At 46.5% G+C, this 21,822-nt stretch overlaps 2 non-coding genes and 1 pseudogene across 2 annotated transcripts; all 3 read left to right on the forward strand.

The window, feature by feature from the left end:
* Positions 1-444: 444 nt before the first annotated feature.
* Positions 445-652, forward strand: LOC122788464. Its single transcript, XR_006362677.1, has one exon. It is a non-coding gene; the product is annotated as a small nucleolar RNA U3 (small nucleolar RNA).
* Positions 653-1,588: 936 nt separating this feature from the next.
* On the forward strand, positions 1,589-1,803 carry LOC122788463. The gene has a single exon (XR_006362676.1). It is a non-coding gene; the product is annotated as a small nucleolar RNA U3 (small nucleolar RNA).
* Positions 1,804-9,579: 7,776 nt separating this feature from the next.
* LOC122788469 lies at positions 9,580-9,766 on the forward strand (annotated as a pseudogene).
* Positions 9,767-21,822: the final 12,056 nt, after the last annotated feature.

Here is a 21,822-nt window from a genome sequence, read left to right on the forward strand (position 1 = left end):
AGTCATGAGGAGGAATGAAGAGGACAGCATCCAGATTAGAAAGTTATGTCTTAACATAACTTGGCTTCCATGTTGTCCATCTTCATTCCTCTTCACTTTTCCACCCAGCCATCCCTCTGCCTTATTCTTTTAGATGACCTATAGAAGATTCCAGGACGCTTAGATTCTATGTCTGAGCCTCAATTGCTTTCTTTCTCTCCTGTCCTTGTTATCAGTGGATGGTGAATCAGCAGACTCGATCTGAAGTGCTGGGGTAGGCGTAGTGCATTATGGGTAAGGGAGGAGCTTGAGAGTTGGATCCAAATCTGGAAAATGCGGCCAAGCTGGATCTGAGGATCAGATCTGGCACCCAGTAGTGAGGAGAAATGAAGATACACAGACGCTAAGTTACGGAAGTTATGGTAAGACATAACTTTCTACTTTAGGTGCTTCCTTCTGCAATATAAGCCTATACTCTCAGGGATCATTTCTATAGCTTGTTGCTAGACAGATGCTTTTGAAAATGCTTGGTCTTACCACAGGGAAGAGGTAGAATGCTTTCTTAGAATGAAACAGGTAGTTGACTGTACTTGTGTATTTTTGTACTATTGATGACTGCATGTGCTAGCCTGTTCAGGATTTAGCATCGTGAAAAAAGCATAATCTGAGTGGTGGAGTTTTGGCTGGTTAATGATAGAAGCTGCGTGTTCTAATCACACTGTTTAGTGCGTACTGCAAGGTCTAGAACAGAGTTGAAATTTTCTGTCTATATGCTGCTCCAGCTGAGGCATCGGTTTCAAACAAGATCCTTAGAATCTTGCGGTCTATCTTCCACCTCTGAATTACACCAGACACTGACTATATCACCTTCATTTATTCTCCAAGAGGCTTAGAATTACCTCGACCTTCAAGAGCACATTTTACTAGATCTGTGGCTACTTTTTCTGCCTTTTCTCTATGGCTACTTGTTCTGCCTTTTCATCCAGAATTTCCGTTGATGATATTTGTGTGACAGCCACCTGGTTTAACAGTTACACCTTTGCTGCGCACTTCAAATTGGATATTGTATCTAGGAGCAGGACTCCCTTTGCCTCGAAGATACTGTGGCACATCCTTCCATGAGGGCCTCCCAGGAATCATGTAGCTGTGGACTCTTATCCAGTCATGAGGAGGAATGAAGAGGACAATATCCAGATTAGAAAGTTATGTCTTACCATAACTTGGCATTCGTGTTGTCCATCTTCATTCCTCTTCACTTTCCCACCCAGCCATCCCTCTGCCTTACTCTTCTAGATGAGCTATAGAAGATTGCAGGATGCTTATGTTCTTTGTCTGAGCCTCAATTGCTTTCTTTCTATCCTGTCCTTGTTATCAGTGGATGGTGAGTCAGCAGACTCGATCTGAGGTGCTTGGGTAGGCGTAGTGCATTATGGGTAAGGGAGGAGCTCGAGAGTTGGATCCAAGTCTGGAAAATGCATTCAAGCTGGATCTGAGGATCGGATCCGACACCCAGTCATGAGAAGAAATGAAGATAGACAACACAGATGCTAAGTTATGGAAGTTATGGTAAGACATAACTTTCTGTTTTAGGTGCTTCCTTCTGCAAGATAAGCCTATGCTCTGAGGGATCATTTCTATAGTTTGGTGCTAGACAGATGCTTTTGAAAATGCTTGGTCTTACATACAACAGTGAAGAGGTAGAATGCTTTCTTCTAAGCATGAAACAGGTAGTTGACTATACTTGTGTACTTTTCTGCTACTGATGACTGCATGTGCTAGCCTGTTCAGGATTTAGAATCATGAAGAAAGCATAATCTGAGTGGTGGAGTTTTGGTTGGTTAATGATAGAAGCTGCATGTTCTAATCACACTGTGTAGTGCGTACTGCAAAGTCTAGAACAGAGTTGGAATTTTCTGTCTATATGCTGCTCTAGCTTAGGCATCGTTTTCAAAACAGGATCCTTAGAGTCTTGCGGTCCATCTTCCACATCTGAATTACATCAAACAGAGCATTGTTATTAGTAGACATACGTTTTCATTACAATAGACTATTCTCCATAGGATTCTAGACATGTGGCATGAGAAGGATGGAAATGAATGGTAGAAATTAGCAAAGAAACCAAGGTATTGGGAACAAATATTTAGAGAGGGAAAGTAAATTAAGTAGAAGAGGCTCAGTAGAACTTTACAGTGTAGGTTTAGAATTTGTTTTCCTTATAATAGAAAAATAAAACCAGCACATATTCTGGTTTTAGAGAAAAGGAAAAAAATGTGTTAACTGTTACATGACAACATCCCAGGCTGTGTTCTACATGAACTACAGAATGAACTGGCACCCCACCTAAGCACCATGTTCAATCATAGCCTCACCTCAGGCTTTGTGCCCACTGAATGGCGCTCAGTGACGGTTATCCCACTCCACAAAGGGGGAGTCACCATGGACCCCGGTAACTACTGCCCCATTAGCCTAACGAGCCTGGTCTGCAAGACCATGGAAAGTATCATCATGGAACTTATAAACAAAGACATTGGTAATCTCCAAACTGTGGACCCCACCCAGTTTGGGTTTGCAAAAGGCAGATCATGTCTCCTAAACCTGATAGACTTCTTTGAAGGAGTCACCAAAGCCGTAGACAAGGGTAAGGTGGTTCACACAGCCTATCTAGATCTCGCCAAGGCTTTTGACACCATCCCCCACTCTGGAATTATAGATAAACTCACTAAACTAGGTATTAATCCATATGTCACAAGATGGGTTGCCAACTGGCTCACTGACAGAACCCACACTGTGAAAGTAGCAGACTCCAAATCCAACTTCAGACCAGTGACAAGTTGAGTACCACAGGGTTCAGTACTGGGTCCTCTCCTGTTTGGTATCTACTTTTCTGAAGTACAGGCTAACACAGAAGGTCTTTGGCTAACGAAGTTCGCAGATGACTGCAAACTAGGAGCCATAATTGAAACTCCTAATAAAGTAGACATCCTACAAAAGGGCCTCACTGAGACAGATGCCCGGTGTCAAAGTCATGGCCTCAAGCTCAATGCCAAAAAGTGCATTGTCATTTCCTTTGGTAAAAACTCTGTACCCATGAGCTACCACATAGGCAGTAGTGTACTTAACACCGAAAGTGTGATAAGAAACCTTGGGACACAGGTGGACAGTAGTCTCTCCTTTGGTTATCACATCGCCACAGTAGTCAGGAAATCCTTCTACATGGCACACCTCATCACAAAAGGTTTCTCATCCAGGAAAAAAAGAGGTCATTGTTCCCCTCTACTCATTACTCATTAGACCCATTATAGAGTACAACGCCCCTTTTGGTATGTACCTTACAAGACATCTACAACAACTGGAAAGGCCGCAGAAATACCTCACAAAGAGGATTACCGGCCTCAAACAGATGCCCTACGCATATGAATGCTGTGTCTGTCTCGCAGAAATCTCTCACACTGTATGTTAACTATCACTGTCCTCCTAGGCCAGTGTGTATTTTAAAATTTACATAACAAGAAAACTTTGCATGCTGGGTCCAAATTTAAGTAATGCTGTTTTATTTGATCTGATGTTATCCATGTCACAATTTCTCACTCTTGGGTCTTGGATCTGACATCGGATCCGAGCTAGCAATTTGTTAGACAGCTTCTAGGCTCGAACTTCTCCCACTCCCATGATCCCTTTCTGCCCTCTAACCCCTCAGATCTTATTTGCAGGGCTTAGCTCCAGTCACTTATTCTTGGCTCGAGTTCCTGTGTGGGATAAGTAGTTTTCTTTCAACAGTTTATTTTGTCAGGAATTTGTTATTTTTGCAGTTGTGTTTAGAGTAGTTATTGGTATAGTTAGTTTTAGCCCCACCCTGTGTGTGTGCATCGGTCTGTTTCTCCCATTTTTTTTGCTAGTGCTGGTTCTAATGACTCTGAGTGTGCTTGTCCTTTCGATTGCAGGTGGCCATGTAAGATAAGCTATCTGGTTTTAAAAAGGTGTCCTTGTGTGGTCAGAAAATGCCTGTTTCTGACTCGCATGAGGAGTGCATTTATTGTTTGAGTGCCGACCACCTGGAAATTGAATGTGAAATTTGTGCCACATTCACCCCCAGGGTTTTGGTCAAGCACAAAAACAAACTACATTTGAAAAGGTTGGCTCAAGGGGGTCCCTTAGCTCAGTTCCCTGCCAAGCCTGGACCCTCAGAGCACAAAAGGAAGACCCCCCCCTGCCTCTGGGGTCTTCCTCTTCCAAAAAGGAGAGGGTGTTGAATCATAGTACATCAGATCCAGCCCCAGCCTCCTCGCAGTTGGATCCGAAGCCCTTGAATCCTAAGACCCATGACTTCCATGGATCCAAGGCTTCTGGTCAAGCACTTCAAATCCGGTTGGATCTGGGCCAGCCACGGATTTGATTTCCTCAGATCCAAGACATATGGGATCCAGGTTATTGGATCCTACCTTGTCATCGCATCTGAAGAGGTCGGATTCAGAATCAGTGTTGGATCCCACTATTGTTATCCAGGATTCCCCCTCATGTTCTGGCTTGGGGTAGTCTTCTTCTGTCTCCAAACACAAAAGTCGTTCCTTAGAGGGAGGTTCTCAGGATCTCGACACCCATCCCTGGCTAGGTCCTCCGCCTCCTCTAGATCCTCCAGGAGTTTACTCCCTTCCGATTTGGACAGGATAATGAGATCCTTTCTCAAGGCTCAGATTGAATTGGGGCATCTTGTGTCCCCTGCTCATCCAGCTAAGGAGCCATCTCCTACCCCCTCATTGTCTTCTCCTCATCCGACCGGGTTGGTTTCAGACTTTCTGGCCCTGGATCATACAGGGAGTGAGATGGGGATTCCTGGACACCTTTCTGTCCCTATTCTTTCTGAGTCCCTGACTGCTTCTGTTCGGCCTCCCACTGGGAAGGCAGAGTCCCGGACCTGAGTGGTTGCCCAGGAGTCCTTGGACGGGGATTTCGGATCTGTTTTTTTCAGACCGGTCTCTTCCCCTTGGTGCTATGGCTGTTGATTACTCAGGGCTGGTACTATCTGGAGGTATGGCGGTTCTGGCCTGCTCTGGTCCTTCTTCCCAGGTGGGCCTTCCTGCCAGGAGTGTGGATGGGGCATTGTCCAGTCCTTCGTCTTTCTGGGCATAGAGAGGACATTTTCCTCCCAGAGAGTTTTCTCCCTGGCCTTCCAGGGACCATCCCAACCCCACCTTGCTGACCCCAGTCATCTTGTCCCAGGTCAGCCCTCTCGAACCAGCTTTCAGGTGGGAGGTGCCCTACTTGGGGTACCCATCTCTTCTGAATCCTTCCCCAAGTCACCCCTGGAGGAGGTTCCTCGGAAGAGATCATGTAAAGGAAGCACTTGGACTCCCTGCTAAGTCTCTCACTGAGGATATGGACCTCAGTGAAGTGGACGGCTTCCCCAGGTCTCCGCCCAAGGATGTCTCCTTTGGGGACATCTTGGAAATCCTTAAGCTTAAGGGCAATTGTTTTTTCCTCCCCCCTGTACTGCGAGGAGTCCATCTTTCTGAAGGCTTTTGGGATGGGCCATCTACCTCCTGAGTCCCCCCCCCCCGCAGATAAACTTGTAGACCTTATTGCTGGCAGGGCATGGAAGGAGCCAGATACTGTGGAGCCTGTTCCCAAAAGTGCTGACAGATTTCTTAGTCCCCCTTTTGACAAGCAGTTCTGGTCAAAAGGTGTGCCAGTCGATGCAAAAGTGGTAGCTGCCAGCACCAATTCATCAATAAGGCTTATTGTGATGGAAGGAGCCTCTTGAGCATCTGGCACAGGCATCGCTATTCATCGTCATGCGTGGCTAAGCCTTTGCAAATTTGCAGAGTCCTTTAAGGCATTTTTCACCAACGTCCCCTTCGAAGGTTCTACCCTGTTTGCCCCTTTGGTCAAAGAGACTCTCACCCGCAGTGAGCAGGAGGGCAAGACTTTGTCAGCTGTGGGAATCAGGTTTTCCACCCCTCAAAGCTCCTTTTCCAAGATGCAACGAGGGGCTAGAAAGATGTGGTTTTGCAAGTCGCAGTCTGTCTTCCAGGAAACTCAAAATTAACCCTCCTCCAGAAGTCGGGGGAGAGGGTTCAATGTCAGATGCCACCCCAGGGGCAGAGGGGGTGTGCAAAATTAGGGCTCCAGGGAACTCTTCTCCGAGAAGCCCCAACAGCGCTTCTGAAGAGCTGCCTGAGTGTCCTGACCTGGTGGCAGTCGGGCGTCATTTGTTTTTGCACCCTTTGGACTGGGTAAGTATTACCAAAGGTCGTTGGGTGCTAAACATCATTTCCAGGGGTTATTCCAGTCCCTTTTCCCAATCTTCTCCAGTCAGGAGATACCTCCACAATGCACCACTCCATCAGAGGGAGCTAGCTCAGGAAGGAAGGCTCAAGCTTCTTCGAAAGAGAGCCATCCAAGAAGTCCCCCAGGACAACAAGTACCCAGAATGTAGCCTTGCTTCTTTTTGGTACTAAAGAAGACGGGGGACCTGCTTCCAATCCTGGACCTCAGAAAACTCAATCTCTCTTTCAAGAAGTCCAAGTTTCAGATGGTCACAATCCAGTCCATCGTGCCTTTGTTGCACAAGGACGATTGGATCTGCTCTGTAGATCTCCAGGACTCATACTACAGGTGCTCCAGGAGCCATCTCCACTTTTGAGTAGGGGCCAATCACTACCAGTTCAGGACCCTGCCCCTTGGTCTCACTACAGCCCTCTGGGTGTTCATCAAGTGCATGGCAGTGGTCGCAGCTTACCTGAGACTGCAAGGATTCCAAGTGTTTCCCTGTTTCAATGATTGGCTCTTCATAGCTCCCACAAAGCATTGTCTGGCCTCTTAATACCGACTACAACTTTTCGACCAGCTAGGCATTACAGTCAACCTCCCCAAATCCAGCCTCTCTCCATCTCAAAATCTGGAGTTCATCGGGATTCAGTTGGTCACTGTATCAGAGACTGCAGCTCTGCCACTCCGTCGGGTACATCTAATCAGATCTCATGTTCAATGTCTTCTCAACCTGTCTCATCCCAGGCCCACCTTGTTTTCAGGGCCTTAAGGTCCATGGCAGTGGTGATCTATCTAGTGCCGTTAGCCAAGTTCTACATGAGGGTGCTGCAGTGGACTCTAGTGGTTCAGTGGTCTTCCCTAATTCATCCAGTGTCAACCCTGATCCGCTTAACACCAATGTGCAGGCATCATCTCCTTTGGTGTAGCTGGTCTCCTGACATCCTAGCAGGCAGACCATTCTCTCTTCCTTCCCCCAGCACAACAGTGACCACAGACACTTCTCTGTTGTGTTGGGGAGGATTTTCAGGGACAAACGGTCCAAAGCATGTGGTCTGAAGCAGAGACTAAACTGCATATCAATGTCCTGGAGATGAGGGCAATTCTCCTCATGTTGCAAGCCTTCCAGGACTGCCTTCCTCCAGGTACCATTGCAGTTCACACAGACAACGTGGATGTTGTGTGGTACATCAGGAAGAAAGGAGGGCACATGTCCATATCTGCTTAGTCGCGAGGCTATGAGAGTGTGGCAGTGGGTGATGTCCTTGGGGTGCTTTCTCATTGCAATGCACATTACTGTGGAGTCCAGCATGCTGACAGACAGACTCAGCAGGGCAATTCTGAGTCTTAATGAGTGGTCCTTGAATCTTTTGGTGGCGAAAGAGATCTTTCTTCACAGGGGTCAGCTGAGTTGCAATTTGTTTGCTTCCCGTTGCAACCACAAATGCAGCCAATATTTCACCCTGATTCCCCCAAACAGGAAGTCCCACAGGGATGCTCAGGTCTACTTTATGCCTATCCCTCCTTGTCTCTCATTCCCAGAGTACTTCAGAATTGCCTCAAGGCCACCTTGATGCTCATCGCCCTCTTTTGGCCTTGACAGTTGTGGTTCCCCTTTCTTCAGTCTCATTTCAAGTATCCCCCTTGGGTACTAGATCCCATTCCAGATCTAATTTCCCATACCTCTCAGCTTCCGATTCCCAACCTAGAGATGCTTTGTCAGACATCATGGTTTGTCCACTTCCAGTAATCCTGTATCAGCCCAGGCTACCTTCTCCTGTTAAGTACATTTTCCTGGCCTCTCAGAAGGCTTCCACTAGAAAGATCTATGCCAGTAAGTGGAAACAGTTTTCTATTTGGGTTAGGCAGCCCAGTCTCGATTCGGCTTTGGCTTCCATATCAGATGTCTTACTCTTCTTGGCTTTGCTGTTTCAGGATGGAGCTAGCTTCTTGACAATCAAAGCGCAGTTGGAAGCTATTTCCAGCTTCCATGTTTGCAAGGAACTTGCCTTCAACTCTCGTTTGTGTAAGCCTTTTTAAAGGGTTTTTTTCTGCTCCAAACTCCTGTCAAGGATCCTTCCCCTCCTTGGGACCTTTGCTTTTTGCTGCAGTCTCTCACACAGAGTTTGTTCGAGCCTGCCGCCACATGTGATATCAAATTCTTGTCTTGGAAGATGACATTTCTTGTAGCCATAACGTCAGCTGAAAGAGTTTCGGCATTGCAAGCTCTTTCTATCAAACCGCCTTTCATGGTTTTCCCTAAAGACAGAATGGACCTGTGAACCAACCCTTTGTTCATGCCTAAGGTGGCCACAGAAGCAAATTTGAACCAGTCAATCCAATTGCCAGTCTCCATTCCAAATTCTGCTAATAAACAGGAATATCTCTTGTATATGCTAAATGTGCATAGATAACTATGTCTCTAATTAGACAGGACAAGGAGTTTCCACATATCTAACCAGCTGTTTGTGGCAGTTTCTGTTAACAGGAAGGGTCAGGCAATATCCAAAGTAACTATCTCCCATTGGATTTTGATGTGCATTTCCTTTGCTTATTCATCCAGAAGTTTATTTTTATCAGGACCAGTCAGAGCTGGTTCCAGTAGGTCAATGGCAACGTCAGCTGCCTGTCTTACCCGTCATTCCATAGGTGACATTTGTGCAGCAGTCACATGGTCTTCTCCTCATATCTTTGTTAATCACTGCAAACTTGACATTGTCTAAAGGAACAGGGCTTCCTTTGGCTCCACAGTTCTCCCGCATGTCCTTCCATGAGGCCACCCAGAATTTAGGGTGTCTGGGGACTCTGACCCAAGATTGAGGAATAGTGACATGGATAACATCAGATAAAGAGTTAAGTACGTACCATAACTTGGCATCTGCGTTATCCTTTGGCACTATTCATCATTTTCCCTCCCTCCGTCCCCCGTCTTGTTAGTTCTAGAGGATGTGGGGATGTCCTATCTGGTGGTCAGGGTCTTCCTTAGCTGCTGTCTAGCTTCGGGCAAACTCAATCTGAGAGATTAGAGGGCAGCAAGGGATTCTGGGCATGTGAGGATCTCGAGCCTAGAAGCTATTTAAAAAGTTGCCAGCTCAGATCTGATGTCAGACCCAAGACCTAAGCGTGATGAATACTGACATAGGATAACACAGATGCCAAGTTATGGTAAGTACATAACTCTTTTTTCAGTATATACAAGAGAATACTGTAGTGTATGTGTAAATAGTACATTTGTTTGCAGTACATTACAGTTACACATTAGTTTACTTTTTAAGTCACTAACTTTGTAGACAGTGTCAAATAAATATATGTTTTAGGTGCTTCCTTGTGCCAGCTAAGACTATACTTTTGGGCATCATTTCTATAGTTTGTTGCTAGAGAGATGCTTTTGCAAGTGCTTGGTCTTGTCTGCCACACGGAAGAGGTAGACTGGTTCCTTCTGAGCATGAAGCAGATGGTTGACTATACTTGTGTAGTTTTGGGGTCTATATTAGAACATCGAAGTTTCAAAACTTTGAATGTTCTAATATCGACTCCTATTCAGCGAAAGCTGAAAACATGGAACATACAGAACAGCGAATTGTTTCCTAGGGAAAAAATTTGCTCTTCCAAAACACATACACACAACACAAGCACACCAAACAAACAGCAATCCACACATACACCTAAAATCTTACACCTAACCCTACACTAAACTATACACACACCACTAACTATCCACTTACCTTAACCCAAACCCTAACCCTAAGGTCCGTCACTATCGCACACTCACCTCACCCGCACCCTAACTCACATACCCCACCCTAACCCTCATATCCACACAATCGCACACTTACCTGGCCCGCGCCCTAACTCACCTAACCCGCCCTAGCCCTCACGTCCACACACTTGCACACATACCTAACCCGCGCCCTAACCCTAACTCACCTAACCCTCCCTAACCCTCATGTCCACAGAATCGCACACATACCTAACCCGCACCCTAACCCTAAGTAACCTAACCCGCAATCAGTCGCACACTTGCCTGAACCTGACCCGTAATTTTCCACCACAGTGCTGAAAATACCGAAGCAACAGAAATGGACAACCGAATTCTTTCCCTAGGAAAAAATTAGATGTTCTTCATCTGACATTGCTGCAGTCCTTACATATGGGTAGTCCGCTGTCCTCGGTCGGCCCGAATACCAAAGTATAAGGCTGACGTCGGTCATGGGCACTCAGATCTGACATCAGAGCGTCAGGGTATTAAAGCGCATGACCGACGTCATATCCTCAGTCTTTTTTGCCGCATGGTCCGATGCAGAAGCAGCGTTTGCAAGTGCCGTTCGGCGTTCTGAAATTTTCGTATTCTGAGTTTCAGACCAAAACCAAGTTGGGCTAAGTACCCCGTTGGGGAATATTTTTGTTTTTTCTTGCCTCAGTTAATTCCGAATGTCAGAAAAAGTGAATAATTGTATTTCTTGTGGGAAACAGATACCGCATAGGGATTACCACTCTCTTTGTATTCCTTGTTTGGGACCTGAGCACGACGTAGTCGGGTGTCGCTTTTGTGCTAGGTTTAATAAGCGCACCATTAAACGAGGTTAGATTGCTAGGCTTGTCTTCGGTAAGCGGTGTAATTATAATATGCCGTCGGATCCTCCGACGCCCGCTACCGCGAAGAAGCGCAAAGACAAATCTTTAAAGTCCAGGCAGGATGAGTCGTCCGTTCCGGACGCCGGTTCTTTAGAAACTACGGTGGAATCTGTGGATCCAGCCGAGGTTTCAGTTGAGTCTCAGGGGGAGGCTTTAATTTTGCAAGATGTGGCCTCTCAGGAGTCAGGTCAGGCTGAGGGGGCCTCTCAGGTTGCTGTTCTCCCTTCCTTGCCTAAGGTGGTTAGGCCTTCTCCTTCTGTATCTAAGGCTCCTTCCAAAGGCAGGCCTGGTTTGTCTTCCACGGGTGTCAGTCCTAATTCTGCAGGTTCTGTGCCTAAAAAACACATGCTTAAAATGGCAGAATATTTAATTTCTTTAATCAGAGGTTCTATGCCCCCTCCTGATAAGAGGCCTAGGGTGGAGCCAGAGGTGGAAAGTTTGGAGCAGGCTTCAGATTACTCAGAGTCTTCGGCTGAAGACATTCAGGATTTTCCTCCTTATTCTGATTCAGACGCAGAGGATTCCACTCCTTCTGCTTCTCCTCCAGAGGATTTTTCTTTTTCAGAAACCCTGCATTCTATGAGGGAACATTTTAAATGGGAAGGTCAGGATTTCTCAGATTCCCGAAAGAGGCTTAGGGAATTTTTGTTTTTGCCACAACATAGGCCCTTGGCTATACCTCCTGTTTTGGATGTTGTTCAAGACGTTTTCTCCGAGGCTTCCCTTAATCCAGACTCTCTGCCTCCTGCGCCAGTTAAGCCTGACAGGTATTACAGAGTACCTGAGGCTCATAAATATCTGTATAAGAGTCCAAGGGCTAACCCAGAAACTATTAGCCAGGGACCTAAGGGTGTCAGGGCTTCTGTTGTAAAGAATCCAGTTCCTATTGATAAAGATGCTAGAGCTTTGGATAGATGGGGTAAGAAAGTGTATACCTCTTCCACTTTAGCAATGAGGGCTTTGAATTGCCAGTTTCATATGTTGAAGTATCAGAATTTTCTCCTTACTCAACTAAAATCTAAAGTGGATGCTTTGGCAGAGGGCATAGAGTGTAAAGAATTACAGGATTTGGTACATGCCTCTGAACAGGTGGGTAAGCATTCTTTGCAGTGTGGTTTCGATGCTTTACAGGCTTCTTCCAGGGTGGCTGCCACTGGTTCAGTTATTCAGAGGCACGCCTGGCTTAAGGATCAGAATTTGTCAGAGCATGTTAAAACTAGAATTTTGGATGCTCCTTTACAGTCTGAAGTTTTGTTTGGTTCTCCTGTGGAGTCTGTCTTGAAGAAAATGGAAGACAAGGCTAAGTCTATGCAGACTGTTAAAGATTTTTTGCAGGTGCAGCCTCCTAAGTTTAGCAGGAATTGGCCTACTAAGGGATGGGCTTATCCTTCTTCTGATTCACAGTCTAGGGGTAGATCTAGACGTGGTAGGGGCAGAGCTCAGAGTACTTTCAGGCCTAGAACGTGGAGTTCACCTGCACAATCTACAGGTAAGGGCAGGGGCCAGTCCTTTCGTAAACAGGCCCAATGACCTGCATTTTCAGCTGCCAGATTCTTCCTGTCTGGCAGCTCCTTTGGGAGGAAAGTTGGCACTCTTCAAGCAAAACTGGCTTTTAGTCACCCAGGACAAATGGGTGTTGGACATTATAGACCGAGGCTACAAGTTTTATTTCCATACATTGCCTCCTTTCAAAGGCATGCCAGACGTTCCTCCTCAGCAAAGGGTAGAGGCTCACAAGCAGATTTCTTTACTTCTTCAAATGGGGGCTATACAGCAGGTCCCTCTGTCAGAAGTGGGCCTAGGATTTTATTCTCGCCTGTTTCTAGTACCAAAGAAAGGAAACACTTGGAGACCGATTTTGGATTTATCTATCCTCAACACATACCTAGACATTCCAAAATTCAAAATGTTGACGTTGCAACAACTTCTACCCCTGTTGGGCAAAGATCACTGGATGGTAACTCTGGATCTCAAAGAGGCTTATCTTCATGTTCCTATCAGGCCCAGTTGCAGGAGGTACCTGCGTTTTCGGGCTGGGACTTTACATTATCAGTTCTCTGCATTGCCCTTTGGCTTATCTACTGCGCCCAGGGTGTTCACAAAGGTTCTGGCTCCAGTGATAGCCTTCTTACGGTTAAGAGGAATACAAATTTATCCTTATTTGGACGATTGCCTGATTCTTGCTCAAGACAAGTATGAACTTCTTCATCATCTACAGTATGTGATGGCAGTGTTAAGGTGCCTAGGGTATTCTGTGAACGAAACAAAGTCCAGTCTAGTACCCTCTCAGGAAATGTGCTTTCTGGGTGTGAGACTGAATACAGCTTCCCAGATGGCTTTTTTGACCCCGGACAAGCAAAAGAACCTTACTCTTTACTTCCATCAATTGTCTCTACGGTCCAGGCTGACTGCAAGGACAGTCCTTCAAGCCTTGGGGTTCATGGCATCTTGTATTCTGGTGCTTCCCAATGCCAAACTGCATATGAGGAAGCTACAATGGTATCTCAAAATGTATGGACACAACACTGCCAAGATCTGGACACTGTCATTCAAATAATACCTTGCATTCAAAAGGAATTTTTATGGTGGGCTCAGGAATGTCACCTAAACAAGGGACTCTCTGTGACCCGACCAGAGGCGAGTCAGATTTTAACGACAGATGCCTCGGACAAGGCTTGGGGAGCACACCTCAATGGAAAATGGGTTCAAGACACATGGCCTGCCAGACTTCAACATTTACATATCAACTTGAAGGAGATGTTAGCAGTCCAATTTGCATTGATGGCTTTCAAGGATTTACTTCACCCAGGGCAAGTGTTTGATTCAAACAGACAACACAACTGTCATGTGGTACATCAACAAGCAAGGGGGAACCCATTCGTACCCTCTTTGCAGGCAAGCAATGATTTTGTGGGAGACTGCTCTCAGTTTACACCTCAATCTTCAGGCAAGGTTTCTACCAGGAGCACAGAACTCCTTAGCAGATGTTTTGAGCAGACAGATAGTGGATCCCCACGAGTGGAAATTGGATCCTCATGTATTTCGGAAATTGACAGTGGTATGGGGAACTCCAGACATAGATCTGTTCGCTTCTCCACTAAACTTCCAGTTGCCAAAGTTTTGCACAAAAATGTTTCATCCCACATCTTGGAAAGTGGATGCTCTATCATTCAGTTGGAGCAATCTTCACGTCTATGCCTTTCCGCCTCTGCCTCTCCTCCCCAAGGTACTCTTGAAGGTCAGACAAGACAAGCCCTCCATGATTCTAATAGCTCCAGATTGGCCTCGACAGCACTGGTACCCTCTGCTGAGGAGTTTAGTACGGGAGCCTCCATGGCCTTTGCCTTCGATTCCGCACCTTTTGTCACAGGAGGGCAATCATTTCCTCAGTGTCAGGATTCAGTCCCTGCATCTAACAGCCTGGCATATTCTGTTCTAGAACCTGGAGGGTCGCAGCTTCCACAACAAGTTTTGAATGTTATTTTGGAGGCCAGAAAGCCTAGTACAAGGAAAGTTTATGCTGATAAATGGAGGAGATTTTTAATTTGGAGCAAAACAAAGGGCTTTGATGTTTCCAGGCCTGATTTAAGTGTTTCTCTTCAATATCTTACAGAATTATTAGACAAGGGTTTGTCTTTCTCCTCTATAAAAGTTCATGCTGCAGCCATTTCTGCTCACTATGACTGTGACCCTCCATTATTCTCTCATCCTTTGTTTAAGCAATTTCTTAGAGGGGCAAAGAACATAAGACCCCACGTAGAGCTCCTACTCCTGCCTGGGATCTCAATTTTGTGTTGGAAAAACTTACTTTACCTCCTTTTGAACCTGCAGCTACTGCTGAGTTAAAGTTTTTGTCTTGGAAGACTGCTTTTTTGTTGGCCATTACGTCTGCTAGAAGGGTTTCTGAATTACAGGCTCTTATGGCAGTTGAACCCTTCCTAATTTTCCATAAGGATAGGGTATCTCTGCGTACTAATCCTACTTTTATGCCTAAAGTGGTTTCAAATGTGGCCTTGAACCAATCAATTCATTTGCCTACTTTTTATGCAGATCCCCAAAATAAAGGGGAGAAAATTTTGCACACTTTGGATATTCACAGGCAGTTGCGTTATTATTTGAACAGGACTAAAGGGTTCAGGCAGTCTCAGCAGTTGTTTGTTTCTTTTGCTTTGGGTTCTCAGGGGAAACCTGTTTCAAAACAAACTATTTCTAAGTGGATTGGCTTTTGTATTGCTTTTTGTTATTCTCATCATGGTAAGGAGATTCCGGCTGGAATCAGACCTCACTCCACTAGGGCTACTGCCACCTCTACAGCTTTTTTAAGGGGAGTAGCTACTAAAGATATTTTGGAAGCAGCTACTTGGAGTTCAGTGCATACTTTTTCTAAACATTACCACCTTCCTCTTTATTCCAAATCTAGGGCTGGATTTGCCACTGCAATCTTACAGGGCATTTTGGCAGCTCCCAATGCTTTATGATTTTGCCAGCCTCCCTTTACCTCTGCTTTGGGATTCTACCCATATGTAAGGACTGCAGCAATGTGAGATGAAGAACATAGTACAGTTTTGTACCTACCATAAATGTAGATGTTCGAAGATCCACATTGCTGCAGTCCAATTTACCCTCCCTCCTTCCCCTCTGTAGTTTGGAATGGTTGTATGATTTGGGTGGTAGCTGTTATTTGTACATGCTTTTTGGGAAGTATTCTATTTTTGGCTGTGACCTTTCTTTTTAGGGCCTTCTGACATCTGGGGCAAGAAAAGACTGAGGATATGACGTCGGTCATGCGCTTTAATACCCTGACGCTCTGATGTCAGATCTGAGCGCCCATGACCGACGTCAGCTTTATACTTTGGTATTCGGGCCGACCGAGGACAGCGGACTACCCATATGTAAGGACTGCAGCAATGTGGATCTTCGAACATCTACATTTATGGTAGGTACAAAACTGTACTTTTTTCTGTTGCTTCGATAATTTCAGCTTTCGATGAATAGGGGGTTGATATTAGAACATTCGAAGTTTTGCGCTAGTCTGTTCAGGAATTAGTATCATGAAGAAAACAATCTGAGTGATGGATTTTTGGTTGGTTAATGATAGAAGCTGTGTGTGTCGGTTGTTGTCTTTTACCGGCATTAGTGCTTAAGATTGCTTGAGCTTTCATAGTGTATTTTTGAAGGAACTGTAGTGTTAGAGCCACACATTTTTTTCTGTGAAGGTAAGCTCTTTGCAAGTTCTAGAGCAGAGTTGGAATTTTCTATCTGCTGCTCCAGCTGAAGCACTGTTTTCAAAACAGGATCCTTAGGATCTTTCAGTCTACCTTCCACCTACAGTAAAGAGAGCAGTGTTCCTAGTAGACATATGTTTTTCCTTGCAATAGATTGTTTCTGGAACCCCACTATTCTCTATGGGAGTCTGTCTGGACACGTGGCACGGGGCTGATGGAAATAAATGGAAGGAATTAGCAAAGAAACCAGGTTATTGGGAACAAATATCTAGAAAGAGAAGATAATAAGTTAGGAAGAGGCTCAGCAGAACTTTAGAACACAGGTTTAGAATTTGATATGAAGTAGTTGACTTCATTTGATCTTCAACCTGTGGGTTACGGATCTGTATCGTATCCGACACAGACGCATATCCAGCATCTGATCTGAGCTCCAAGCTCCTCCCCTTGCCCATAATGCCCCATGTCTCCTTCCTCCATTCAGATCTTGTTTTCCCCTGGAAAAGCAAGCATCATGGTCCAAGGTCTTAGCTAGTCATTTGGGATTAGTGAGTGTATTTTTGCACTTTTTGCTTCCCTCCCTAATATTTCTTCCTAGCTTTACTATCTATCCTGCCTGTGCAGTCGGGGGGAAAAAAAACTTCTCCCTTTTTCCATCTGTTCTTTTTTTTTTTTTTTTGTGGGAGAGTGTGTGTGTGTGTGTGTGTGTGTGTGTGTGTGTGTGTGTGTTCAGGTTCTGTTTAGGGACATGGCTGAAACCCCTAAACTAGGTTTCAGAAAGTGCACGGAGTGTGGTCATAAGCTCTCACCAGCCGATGGCCACACTCTGGGCGTGGTGTGTCTGGGGGCGGCCCACCTACAAACCTCCTGCCCTATCTGTGCTGGGTTTAATCCTAAGGCACTGAAGGACTGGAGGGAGAAGCTCATCCTCAAGGTCCTACTTCCCTCTTTGGGGACTGTAGCCCCTATTTCCCCCACGTCAGGTGCAGCATCAATGTCTACCTCTTCCCTGTTCTCTGGGACTCAAACATTTGCCAAGAGGTCCAGGGAAGGGGAGATGTCTAGGAAGGACAGGTAGAGGAAGCAGTCTCCTGACCGCTCGGCTCCGGCTGGCCAGCTGCTGAATGTTAGGCCTGAAATCAGACCTGGGTCTTCCCGGCTCCATTCTCCTGGGTTCTCCTCGGAGCCGGAGGAATCCTGGATCCGGTTGCCCATATGGGCTTCCCCTATCCGGCACTGTAGACTGGTGTTGGTGGCTTCATCCCGTAGCATCAGGGAAGCAGAGATGAATAAGATGATGCAGAGGTTTATATGCATCCAATCAGATGGAGGTCTTGCCTGCCCCTTTTCCCTCTGGAGGGGCGAGCTCACAGTCTTTCTTTACTTCGATCACTCCTCTGATCTGGCCTTCGGTTTCAGAGCCCCTGAATATGATGACCCTCTGGGTTGAGAGGTTGTTGCCGATGGTACCTTTTACTTCGACACCGACCGTTGTCTTGAGTGTGTTGGATCCGACTGGGTCGGATCCAAGCTCTTAGAGCCGTAGCCTCGGGCTGGATCCAAGGGGGTGCTGTCGGCTCCTAGTGTGCTGGAGCACTGTATTCCCCTCGGTATCTTGGCTCCTGGAGTCTCAACTCCGACTCTTCAGTCAGGTCAGAGGGGAACGGCTGCGACTAACACTTCTCAGGATGTCCGTTCTCCTTCAGCCTTTGATGTGGTGGAGAGGGTTCTCTCGGTGTCGTCGAGACCCTTGACCATCTTGTCCTCAGACTCCGTCTCGACTCCCTCTGTTTTGGGTACGGTCCCGACCATCTTATCATCGCTGGGACAACCTGTGTCCGTTTTGCTTCAGGAAGCTCCCGTGAGGAAGCAGGACGTTGGCGAGCCCTCCCCAGAGATTCCCACTGAGGAGGTCCCTCGCAAATGGACATGTAAAAGGAGGCACACTGATTTGGAGGAAGGGGAAGGTTCCCCCCGATCACCCCCGAGGATGTCTCCTTTGGAGACATCATGGAACTCCTACGCCGGGGGGGGTCTACCCAAAAAACAACCTTGGACGAATCAATGTTCCTCAAGGCATTTGGCACAGGCCTAGCTACTTCCTCGGTGTTCCCTCCCACTGATCCTTTAGTGGATCTGATAACATCTCGGGTGTGGAAGGAACTGGACACGGTGAAGCCTATCCCTAAGCACCCTGATAAAGTCCTTAGCCCCCCTTCGGGCAGGACATGCTGTAATAAAGGGTCCCTGGTTGATGTTTTGGTTGTGGCAGCTGCCACTAAGAAAGAGCTTGCGCAGGAGAGCTCTAAGGTCTATCCTCCTGACTGAGAGTCAGGAACGATGGACCGGTTTGGGAAGTGGGTGTATACTTCATCAACATTTTCCCTAAGAGTGCTGAATTACATGGCACATGTGATTCGGCTGCAGCGAGACTTAGTCAAGGAAATCACTGAGTTGACCTCCGAGTCCATGTCGGTGGAAGACAAGAAGACGTTTTCTGATTATATAGCCACTCTGAAGTCAGTAACTAATATATCCATGCATCTCCTCATGGCACGAAGGGAGCTGCTAGGGTGGTTGGTACAGGCGTTGCCGTCAGGTGCCACATCTGGCTCTGGCTTTGTTAGTTCTCAGAAGCCTTTAAGGCTTTGTTTACCAATGCCCCGTACGATGGTTCTTCCCTGGTTTGGAAGTCAGAACGCGAGACCTTCGGTTCAGAGTGAGAAGGACAGGAGGACACTGTCTGCTGTTGGGATCTGCTTCTCCTCCCCTCAAAAATCCTTTTCTAGGAATCAGCAAGGAATGAAGAAGATGTGGTTCCGGAAGTCTTAGGCATTTTCCCAAGACACCCAGGACTCACCTTTCCCTAGAGGCAGAGGGAGTTTTGGTAGATGCCATCCTAGAGGTATAGGGGGTCTGAGAAATTTTGGGTCTCATGAACCGTTTTCGGACAGACCCCCACAGCAGCCGTGAAGGGCTCCCCAACTGCTCATCTCTGGAGGCAGCCGGGGGGTCGGTTATCGCTACACCCAGTAGCATGGGAGTCCATAACAACAGATCATTGGGTGTTGCAAATCATATCCAGAGGCTGTTCCATCCCATTCATCTAGCCACATCTACCACCAAAACACCTGTCAGACGTCTCACCCATGCAAAGGGAGGAAGCAGCTCTAGAAATAGGAAAGCTGCTACAAACAAGTCATCCAACCTGTCCTCCTCGACCAATCCAGATCAGGTATTTATTCCAGGTTCCTTTTAGTGCCAAAGAAAACGGGGGACCTAAGACCCATTTTGGATCTATCCACTTTGAACCTGTCAGTGGCCAAGGCGAAATTCCGGATGGTCACACTTCAGTCTATCCTGCCCTACCTGCAGGCGAACGACTGAATGTGCTCAATTGACCTCCAGGACATGTACTATCATATCAAGATGGACAGGTGCTCTTGGAGGTTTCTCCACTTCCGGCTAGGAGCCAGTCTATTAGTTCAGAGCCCTTTTCTTTGGTCTCACCACAGCCCCCTGGGTGTTCACCAAGGTGATGGCAGTAGTAGCGGCTCACCAGAGGCTTCAGGGTATTCAGGTCTTCCCTTACCTGGATGATTGGCTCTTTGCTGCCCCTTCTAAGCATCAGCTTTGCCAAGCCAGGGATTAATTTCTTTGACTAGCAGATAGACTGGGCATCTCCATCAATTTCAACAAGTCGTCGCTGGCCTGTTTAGATCTTAGACTTCATTAGGGCTCAGTTGGACACTATCCAGATGAAAGTTTTCTTTACCCCAGGCAGGATACACAGCCTGAAGTTATATGGTCTGTATGTCCTTCAAGCCCAGTCTCCAACAGCAGAAACAGTATTGAGGGCATTGGGGTCTATGGCAGCCACGATCGACCTGCTACCCTTATTGCGCCTTCACATATGGATTCTTCAGTGGCCTCTTGCCATTCAATGGTCTCACTTAGCTCTCTCATCCTGTTTGAATCTCCCGGGTGTGCAGGGATTCTCTTAAGTGGTGGATGCATTCCCTGGACCTAGTCAGGGGATGTCCCTTTCTCCCATCCTTTCCCAAGACCACTGTGACCACGGCTGTCTCCCAGCTAGGGTGGAGGGGGCATTGCTCGAGAAGGACAGTTCAAGGCACGTGGTCCCCATCTGAGACCAGTTTGCATATTAACGTGTTGGAGATGAGGGCAGTGCGTCTTGTGTTCCAGGCCTTTCATGTCCATCTTCTTCTAGGGACGGTTGCTATCCAGACAGACATGTTGGTGGTCTGGTACATCAACAAATGGGGGAACCAGATCTTTCCCCCTTTGTCACAATGCCATGAGAGTGTGGGAATAGGCGAACTCCACCGGACGTTTTCTGGTGGCAACACACATTCTGGGACAGTCCAACATTCTAGTGGACAGTCTCAGCAGATCTATGCTGATGCCTTATGAGTGGTCTCTAAATCCTTCAGTGGCGGAGCAGATATTTCTAAAGTGGGGTCATCTTTGCTGCGATCTATTTGCATGTCCTTCCAACGCAAAATGCAGCAAGTAATTAGCTCTTAACCCCCCTCAAGTGTAAGCCCCCAGAGCCGCACTGATTCATGCTTGGCCTCCTGGTCTTCTTTATGCTTATCCTCCTCTGCCCTTGATATCAAAGTTTCTTCAGAAAGCTTGCAGGGTGGGGAAGCTTTACGATCCTCATTGCACCATTCTGGCCTCGCCAAATCTGGTTTCCCTCTTTATGATTTCATCTAGTAGTTCCACCATGTACATTGGATCCAGTTACGGATCTCATTTCTCATCCCTCGGGGATTCCTCACCCAAATCTACCGTAGCAAGTGGAAACGTTTTTCCATATGGGCCTCGCAGCTTGCATTGGATCCCTGTACTACTCCAGTGTCTGCAGTACTGGAGTTTTTGGAAGGGATTTTTCAGCCACTGTCAAAGTCCAACTTGTTGCAATTACCAATTTTCATGTGAGGAAAACATGACTTTTTTGGCCTCTTCTAAACCTTGCAAGGCTTTCCTTAAGGGTATTTTTCTGCTGAGACCCCCAGTGAAGGATCTTGCGCCTCCGTGGGACCTTACATTAGTGCTTTAGGCTTTAGTCTTGCCCCCATTTGAACCTGCAGCTTCAGTAGAGTTGCAGTATCTATCTTGGAAGACTGCCTTTTTAGTTGCCATTACTTCTGCTAGGAGAGTGTCAGAACTTTGAGCGCTATCAATCAAGGTTCCTTATATGATTTTTCACAAGCATACAGTGTCTTTGCGTACTAACTCATTTTTTCTTCCCAGGGTAGCGTCAGAACCTAATACTAATCAGACGATCAGTCTTCCAGTCTTTTTTCCAAATTTTCAAAATAAAGGAGAATATAAATTACATTTGCTGGATGTACATAGACAATTACAGTTCTACTCGCACAGGACACAAGCTTTTCATAAATCTGACCAGCTGTTCATTTCATACTCAAAACCCTTTGTAGGGAAACTACTCTCCAAGGTTACGATTGCCGTTGGATTTCCCAGTGCAGTATTCGGGCGTACTCTGTCAGGGAATTTTCCTGCCAGGTCAGGTAAAAACACATTCTACCACATCTGTGGCAACTTCAGCAGCTTTTTGGTCCAGGGTGTCGCTGGATGATATCTGTTCTGCAGCTACTTAGACCTCATCTCATACCTTCAGTTCTCATTATGAATTGGACATCGTATCCAGGAATAGGGCATCTTTTGGCTCTGC

Source organism: Protopterus annectens, chromosome 13.part0 (assembly GCF_019279795.1).
Source record: "Protopterus annectens isolate FY-2018-M chromosome 13.part0, PAN1.0, whole genome shotgun sequence".
Classification (NCBI taxonomy): domain Eukaryota; kingdom Metazoa; phylum Chordata; order Ceratodontiformes; family Protopteridae; genus Protopterus; species Protopterus annectens.